Source organism: Myotis nattereri (assembly GCF_964212035.1).
Source record: "Myotis nattereri genome assembly, chromosome: 13".
NCBI classification, from domain to species: Eukaryota; Metazoa; Chordata; class Mammalia; order Chiroptera; family Vespertilionidae; genus Myotis; species Myotis nattereri.
In genome coordinates, this window is record NC_138088.1 from 26,885,586 (window position 1) to 26,893,456 (window position 7,871).

The following is a 7,871-nucleotide window of genomic DNA, read 5'->3' on the forward strand; positions in this document are numbered from 1 at the left end:
GATCACCTCCCGTCAATCATAGCTCTCCCCACCATCACCTCCCCTACCCCCAGCCTTGGAAAGGGAAGTGTATCTAGAAGACAAGGACCAGGAATGCTGGGTGGCTGCAGAATGGTGGACATGCGGGCAGCTCACTCTTCCCAGAGGCAAGAGGCACCCCTCTTCTGGGCCCCATTGTTTAGAGCAGTGGTTCTCAACCTTGACTGCACATTAGAATCACCTGGGAATCTTTTTAAAATCCTGATTTCTGGGCCTCATCCTCTGGAAATTCTGTTTCTTTGTTACTAATGTTGTGGCCTCACCCCATAACAAAGAACACATAACTATCTTTATATTCATTAAAGAATATTCTAAACACCTGTTCTGTGCATAACACCTTTAAGGCTCCCGGGAAATGCTTCTACCCAGTACTTGCTCTATTTCCTCAAATTAACTGCATCTGAAGCCCTCGCTTTTAGCCATGCTGCAGCTCTCCAGTACCCCAGAAGAAAGTACAGACCAACAAGCCTCTCCATAGCCAGAACTTCTTTGTTCTTGAGCCTTATTCCTCCTCACTTTCTACATATGGAACCACTTCAAGCTTCCTAACATAGTCCATCTCAGGCCCCTTTCTGCATAAGCCTTATTCAATCACCCATTGAAATAGGCTACGCCCTTATACTTCCATTGTGCCACTCTGGGGCCCTGTCGCCTCTGTTTCCTAGCAAAGCCATTTGTGTGTTTATTATCTCTTCCAGGAGGTTGTAAACACCTTTAAAGGGGCCTTTACCTTATTCCTCTTACTCCCTGCTCTGAAACCTCCCATAGGGTCTGACACAGTAGGTATTCAATAAATATTTGTGGACGGAGTACGTATCAATCGCATTTTAAACTGTCCCAACTTGTATTTATTTTTAAAGGGGAAAAAGCAAACCCAAAATATTAAATGGTAACAAATGGAAACTAGAAGGCTTTAGTCAACTTTTCCAAATCCTTTCATATTGCTCCACGTCTGCTGTTTACCAAGTAAATACGGAAATTAAAGAGCAACTACAAAGTGTTTTAATGGTTAGATTTAAGTTCAATTTTTTTTTTGAATCAGCACAGAGAAATACTATTTCTGAAGGCTCTTAAGTGAAAAGGACTGAAAAATATATTAAATGAAACTCAGAAAAAAAATGAATGTCAGCCTGATATTCACAGTTTTGAAAGAGAAAATACACAACAGCATTCTTAATAATGTCTCATAATTCCCATAGCATAGGAACACAAAAATATTCATTCTGAATGCCAGCATGTCAATTCAGGTTCTTATCCTTCAACGTGGAACACACACGGAGCACCCTCTGAATGTCCTGTTGTTAAGAGCTACCAGTGCAGAAGGAACTTTCACTTCAGAAAATTCAAGTTCAAGTCATGAGTCTTCTCCATTTTCATCACAATTCTGGTATACATTTTCTTGGTTAAAATGAATCATTTCTTACTGCAGAACAAAAAATAATCTAAGCAAATTGGCACACTCGCTTTCAAACTCAATCCAAACCCATGTTGGTACCAACATAAATAAATCACACCCAATTTTGCAATGTCTTTAAGACAACACAATGGTTTATCTTAAAACTCCCTTAGTCATATTATAAATAGATCACATAACACAAATCCATATTACATTATTTTGGCTGCAAAAAAAAGCCAGTACAAATATTTAATGTGGATATCTCTGAAGAGGAAAATACTCTACAGGTAGCAAAATGTGGACCAGAGCTGCCTGCCGAATTGAGTTTCAGCTGTGAAACCAAATCCATCCTCCTCATGGCCTCTGGAGTGAGCTTGCCTCTGCCTTGCTTTTAGCCGTGCAGTGGCTCTTCAATACCCCAGAAAAAAGCACAGACCCACAAGCCTCTCCATAGCCAGACTCTTCTTTGTTCTTCAGCCTTATTCCTCCTCACTTTCTACACATAGAACCACTTCAACTTTCCTGCATATTCCTCTTTATTTTATACCTCCATGGTTTTCCTCAAAATAAAAATATCCTACCAATTCTCACCCATCCTTTCTCCCTCCTCTGAATCCCCCTGCCTCTTCAGCCATTAAATCATTCAAAATAAAGCTTAGCCAAGCAATTCTGCTCCTAAAAATATACCCAAGAGAAATGAAAACATGTCCACATAAAAATTGTACACAAATGTTCATAACAGCTTTATTCATAGTAGCTAAAAAATGGAAACAACCCATTTATCCATCGACTGATAAATAGATAAATAAAATGTGGTATAGCCATACAATGTGGCACAAAAAAGGAATGAAGCCCTGATACATGCTACAACATGCATAAATATTGAAAACACTATGCTAAGTGAAGGACCACATATTATAAGATCCCACTTGCATTAAATGGCCAGAGTAGGCAAATCTATAGAGACAGAAAATATAATAGTGGTTGCCTAGGTCTGGAAGATTTGCGGGGAGATGGGAAGTGATGGCTAATGGGTATGGAATTACTTTGGGAGAGGTATTGAAAATGTTCTAAAATTGATTGTGGTGATGGTTGCACAACTCTATGAATATATAAAGCCACTAAATTAAATACTTTAAATGAGTAAATTGTATGGATTATCTCTCAATAAAGCTGGTACAAAAAACAGTGCTCAGGCATCACCACCTCTGGAAACTCTCTCTGACTTTTCCCTGCACAGTTTGTAACTTCATCTTCTGATCACCTCCATCCTGGGCATATGATATTTATCACCCATTTATAACAATTAAGAGCGGTCATTTGGGCAAGTACTTTATACCCAAATCTTAATTTAATGCTTTTAATAAACCTGTGGGATCAGTATCATTATCACATCACTTTGCAATTAGACATATTTTTAAGTGCTTTGTCATTCAAGGACAGAAGTTGCATATATGTGGCCTTCAGGTCTAATGGGGTCCTGTGGGATTTTTTTTGTTTGAGCCAAAGTCACAATGTTTTTAAAAACTTTAAATTAGCTGATAACATTCTTTAAAGCTGGAGAGGTTATGGAAAAAATCCATTTTGCTAACCTATCTTGAAACACAGAGGGCCTAATGATGAGATTTGACCAGAGCCTTTAAATCTGGGAAGCCCTCTCCAAATTTGCCACCATCCTCCTTACCCCTCCCTATTGTCTCATATCCAGCTCACTATGCTAACTGGTGCTACCTACATATGGTAGCATAATAGAGCCGAAGCAACAACTGCCCCTGCACATGGAAGTTAAATCCTTTATCTACCAATAATGTGTTTACATAAGTATACCTTTTTAATTTTAAAATATGCATACTCGGAAAATTAGAAGAAAAAATATTAAATTTCTCATAATCCCAACTATCCAAAGACTAACATTTAACATTTTAGTATCTTTCCTTATAGCCTTCTTCCTATGCATATTTTTGCATAATTTTAATCATAAAGTAAATCATGTTTGCATATTGCTTCTCATTTAAAACTATAACTTGAATCTTTTAATGGCCGCATGATATTGCATTGTATGTATGTACCCTAATTTATATAAATTGTCCCCTGTAATGGTACATTTAAGTTATGTCTTATTTTTCAGAGTAATAAGGCTGTAATTATCTTTCAGTAAACAACTTTTTTCATACTTCAAGCTATGTCCTCCGGGTAAATTCCCAAGAATAGAATTACACTGTTAGAATCTTCATCTGTGTTACCAAACTTCCATTCAGGTTGGACTGATTTCCACTCCAACCAGCAGTTGAGGGTTCACCGACCCATTTTTAATTAAAATGTCCTCTTCTGAAAACTTCAGTTGTGATGTGTAGGGCTCGCTGCAGACAATCTGAAGAAGTCCAAGAATGTCCGCGGTGCTATCACGTGCTCTTCACTCTTGTTCACGCAGTCACCTCTACTAACCTCTCTCCTACCTCCCCGCACCCCCGCCCCCTTCAGGCCTATAGGGCCTCTGCCTTCTCCACCCCAATCCCTACTGCACTTGCTGGAGCCACATTTAGGAAGCCATAGACAAGCGGGGAAGTGTGCTCGTCTTAAACAGAATTTGCATCTACAATATTCCCAGGACCCGCAGGCTGATAGAAAGCCTTGGGGTAACCAGGACCTTCCTAGGGTCCTTGAATTTCACCCCATAGAAGGCTGCTGGCCTGTTTTGAAAGACTTATTTTGGAGGGGGGAAAAAGAATTATTTTAATTATTTTTCCTGATTGTAAAACTAATACGTGCTCCCTATTCAAAAGTCCGGAAAATATTTTCTCCAAAAAGAATTAAGAAAAAAAATCACCCAGATTGCTCAGTGGATTTGTTTGGAAGCCTCTGAACAACCCGTACTCTCATCCTGAGCTCCTGCACAGTCTCCAACCCAGGGAAAAAGCTGGTTCTGCCCGTTCCTTTGTGATAAGCTCCCAGAAATATGTACTCAACCAGGTCACCAGAGTCAGACCCGGAAAAGGCCCTTTTTGTCCATGTGAGCTCAGAGGGCTTTTGGAAGCCCAGTCCAGCGGTTCTTCCCTTAGAAGACCACAGGCTTCCTGTCTGTGTACGGAGTCCAGTGGTATTTCCTGGAATTCAACCACCTTCCTCTCTCTAGAGAAACCCAGGCACTCCAGAATGGAAACTCAATTATTGGCATAAATGTCTCTATACTGTTTCCCTGGAGTATAATTATCACGTACGTTCCATTTTGCTTCTGGTTTATAATACTTCTGGCCAGACATTTGAGTCAGGTCAAGTTTTTGACCTTTTCTTATGCAGCTAAGTTTTCCTTGGACTTGCACAGCTTTCAAATTAATTTGTCCTTGGGAGACAGTATGTGCCGTGGTTAAGGGGACAGGCCTTATGACAATGAGCTGTGGCAATGCGGCCATGGTGACACGGGCACTTTGGTCCATGGCTGGTAGGGATGATAAAGGGTATAAGTCCCTTGGAAGGCAACTTGTCATGGTCTATCAAAATTACAATGTATATAGTCTTCCGTCTATACTCTGGCTCTGCAACTCACCAGTTTGTGAATTCTCTAAGCCTGCGATTCCTCTCTTCATAAAAATCCCATCCACAGGAGATACACCACTAACGTGTTTGATATAGGGCAGGCCCATGGCACATGCTCAGGAAGTGGGAAAGACCACATATACTTCTTGCTCTTCACTTTCTCCTTCCCCCAGGTGCCCCAAAGACACTGATTCTCCCCCCACCAGCTGCCAGCATTCCAGAAACTGAGACCCAGTTGCCTATGGATGGAAGAGGTGGGCAGACACTCTGGGGTGAAATCAGATCAGGGTTCAAATCTCAGCTAAGTCCATTGTTACTAACAGCGTGGACTTGAGCAAGTGGCTTCAGTTTCTTCATTTGCAAATGGAGGCAATGACAAGATTAATAACCACCATCTTGCAGGGTTGTTGGAAGGACTAGAAATGATGTTTGTGAAGTGCCCAGCACAGGACTGAGGATGTACTGAGTCCATGGAAGTTATTTTGAGGAAGAGGACAGGAGGGGCTGGGAGAAACGGGAAATGGCTCTTATCCCAACACTTGCTCTTCCAATGTAGCAAGCAGCTGAACTACTGAAGGCCAGTAGCTAAGTCTTGTCCTCATGTAGCTTCCTGGGGAACAGAAAGCACCTGGGTTAAGAATTTAGTGGAAATGTGGGCTCTCTGTTCTTGACTTCATGCAGGAAAGATTTCACAATACAAGTCCTGGTGATTTTGAGAGTAGGTTTATTAAAGCAGGAAATAGTGAAATAAAGGAAGGGCTTAAGAGAAGAGGCAAGTTCATAGCAACAGGAGTGAGCCTAGGTGTGGCTACCTTGGCCCTTTAGAAAAAAGTTTCTGAGCCGAAGTGAGCCAGCTGGCATGCATGGACTCAGGAAACAAGTTACCAACACAGAAGAAGGGCCCTTGGAGAAAGAAAGCAAAGCTACATGCCTTAGGAAAGGAGGAGGGAAGGTGCTGGCATACTCCAGAGAGGCAGAGAGAAAGAGAAAGCCAGAGAGAATGTGCACTGGGTCCTTTGCCTTTGAGGCAGCGGTTCTCAACCTGTGGGTCGCGACCCCTTTAGGGATCGAACGACCCTTTCACAGGGGTTGCCTAAGACCATCGGAAAACACATATATAATTACATATTGTTTTTGTGATTAATCACTATGCTTTAATTATGTTCAATTTGTAACAATGAAAATATATCCTGCATATCAGATATTTACATTACGATTCATAACAGTAGCAAAATTACAGTTATGAAGTAGCAACGAAAATAATTTTATGGTTGGGGGTCACCACAACATGAGGAACTGTATTAAAGGGTCGCGGCATTAGGAAGGCTGAGAACCACTGCTTTAAGGGGTTTATTCTGTTTTCTAAAGGCAGGAATTTTAGGGGAGGATCTCAGAAGAATATTCATCAGCTTTCCAGAGGCAGGGGGGTCATTAGTCATTGCATCTAGTCCTGATGTCAGCCAAGGTGTAGTTGTCCCTTGGGCTGGTTTTGCTGCTTTTCTGGGCCCAGAGCTGAAACTCGCCTGAGGCCTAGATGTTATCTCTAGTTTAACCAAAACTCTGTCTCTGTGATCAACAGACCAGGAGGCCTTGTTCCTAAGATTATTTGATGCTGCTCAGAACCTCATTTTCCTGAGGGCTTAATGCTTAAGGGAGTGATTGTGCAAGGGAGAAGGAGGCAGGTAAGTCGGGTGCTGGATGAGGCCAGTTTGAATCAGGTATCTGTCTCAGTTTCCCCATTCCCCTTTGCCAAGGAATTTTCCTAGCTTCTTACTATTCTACCTCACTCATTATCATATTACCATTCTCAATGAGGGTCAATCAAACAATTTCTGGGTAGATCACCAGTCAAGAAAGACAGGGTGAGCTAAACAACAAGTACACGAGAAACCCCACTTTTTGAGCATCTTCTGTGTGCCAGACATTGTCCTCAGTCCTAAGGCTACAGACACAAACAGGGCAGATGAGGCCCCAGTTCTCATAACACCTACACTCACTTCAGTGGACCGTACACAAAAAAAGCACAGAGACTAGACCGTATTTGTGGGGTGCTGCCCAGGTGAGATGGTTATGAAGGTAAACTGGGAAGCTCAGGTGGTTGGTTTAGGGTTTGAATATGTTACTTTCATACTGAAGATAGTCTCCAGTTTTTTGAAAGACCGAGGACTTCAGACAAATTTTCATCAGAGGAGGAGGGGAGAAGTCACGTTAGAGATACAACCACTATTTTCAGTCCTGCCTCCACCACCCACCAGGGCCTGTTCTCTAAACTGACATGGTAGCATTTAGCAGATTACTCCTTCTCAAGGTCCTGACACTCTAGGATCTCAATTTAGGATCATACAGCTCAATTTGGCATTAACCATCATATCAATGTGATGTCATTGCAAAATTAACCATAATATCATTTTTATGTCTTTGCAGACTTTTTTTTTTTTAACTTTCGCTCTTGCTAAAAACTATGTGCAGCTCTATGTATTATGGAGTCAGGTTTTTACTATGCTGGACGTGAAAGGTCACATTTTTGGCAAGACGTGGATAAGCAAAACCCCACGTGTGCCTATAAAATTAAATAGCTATTCCAAAGTATCTCTTAGTATGGGCCCAGGATGTTTCCCAGATTTTAAAATATATAATTTAAAATTCATGATTCTCTTGAGAAATGCAGGAAAGTAAAATAAATCTCCTCTTTTATATACAAATGCCTCAAGGAAAGCAGAGTTTCATGTAAATAGCTGCAGATGGCAATGGAGCAGTATTACAAGAGCCCCTATAAATTTTGGAGTTCGCCAAGTGGGCCCTGAGTTTCTGCAAATTCTGTTCCTTCTCCTTGGAGTACCCTCTTCCTTCCTTCCGACTTGCACCGAATTCAACAGAAAAATTTCTCATTTTCCTTTAGTTA